Source organism: Oncorhynchus keta, chromosome 24 (genome assembly GCF_023373465.1).
Source record: "Oncorhynchus keta strain PuntledgeMale-10-30-2019 chromosome 24, Oket_V2, whole genome shotgun sequence".
In the NCBI taxonomy this organism is placed as follows: domain Eukaryota; kingdom Metazoa; phylum Chordata; class Actinopteri; order Salmoniformes; family Salmonidae; genus Oncorhynchus; species Oncorhynchus keta.
Genome location: NC_068444.1, coordinates 19,497,544 through 19,498,905, shown reverse-complemented (window position 1 = coordinate 19,498,905; position 1,362 = coordinate 19,497,544). Strand labels below are relative to the sequence as shown.

The 1,362-nt window shown below is 50.9% G+C and overlaps 1 long non-coding RNA gene across 1 annotated transcript; it reads left to right on the top strand.

Moving 5' to 3' along the window:
* The first annotated feature begins 286 nt into the window (after positions 1-286).
* LOC127911499 (uncharacterized) lies at positions 287-1,135 on the top strand. The gene is made up of 2 exons (XR_008078756.1): positions 287-342; positions 641-1,135. It is a non-coding gene; the product is annotated as an uncharacterized LOC127911499 (long non-coding RNA).
* Positions 1,136-1,362: the final 227 nt, after the last annotated feature.

Below are 1,362 nucleotides of genomic sequence, written 5' to 3'. Positions count from 1 at the left end.
AACCTTTAAGTCTTTACTGAAGACTCATCTCTTCAGTGGGTCATATGATTGAGTGTAGTCTGGCCCAGGAGTGGGAAGGTGAACGGAAAGGCTCTGGAGCAACGAACCGCCCTTGCTGTCTCTGCCTGGCCGGTTCCCCTCTTTCCACTGGGATTCTCTGCCTCTAACCCTGTTACGGGGCTGAGTCACTGGCTTGCTGGGGCTCTCTCGTGCCGTCCCTGGGGGGGGGTGCGTCACCTAGGTGGGTTGATTCACTGTTGTGGTCGGCCTGTCTGGGTTGCCCCCCTGGGTTGTACCGTGGCGGAGATCTTTGTGGGCTATACTCGGCCTTGTCTCAGGATGGTAAGTTGGTGGTTGAAGATATCCCTCTAGTGGTGTGGGGGATGTGCTTTGGCAAAGTGGGTGGGGTTATATCCTTCCTGTTTGGCCCTGTCCGGGGTGTCCTCGGATGGGGCCACAGTGTCTCCTGACCCCTCCTGTCTCAGCCTCCAGTATTTATGCTGCAGTAGTTTATGTGTCGGGGGCTAGGGTCAGTTTGTTATATCTGGAGTACTTCTCCTGTCCTATTCGGTGTCCTGTGTGAATCTAAGTGTGCGTTCTCTAATTCTCTCCTTCTCTCTTTTCTTTCTCTCTCTCGGAGGACCTGAGCCCTAGGACCATGTCCCAGGACTACCTGACATGAGGACTCCTTGCTGTCCCCAGTCCACCTGGCCATGCTCCTGCTCCAGTTTCAACTGACCTGAGCCCTAGGACCGTGCCCCAGGACTACCTGACATGAAGGCTCCTTGCTGTCCCCAGTCCACCTGACTGTGCTGCTGCTCCAGTTTCAACTGTTCTGCCTTATTATTATTCGACCATGCTGGTCATTTATGAACATTTGAACATCTTGGTCATGTTCTGTTATAATCTCTACCCGGCACAGCCAGAAGAGGACTGGCCACCCCACATAGCCCGGTTCCTCTCTAGGTTTCTTCCTAGGTTTTGGCCTTTCTAGGGAGTTTTTCCTAGCCACCGTGCTTTTACACCTGCATTGTTTGCTGTTTGGGGTTTTAGGCTGGGTTTCTGTACAGCACTTTGAGATATCAGCTGATGTACGAAGGGCTATATAAATAAATTTGATTTTGATTTGATTTGATTTAGTCCCATCCAAAATACCACACGGTGTGAGTAAGATCCATATGTGTCTGGGCAGGCATGGATTCACCAGGTAGTCCCATCTAAAATACCACACGGTGTGAGTAAGATCCATATGTGTCTGAGCAGGCATGGATTCACTAATCTAAAATACCACACGGTGTGAGTAAGATCCATATGTGTCTGGGCAGGCATAAGATCCCATAAAATGTGTCTGAGCAGGCATGG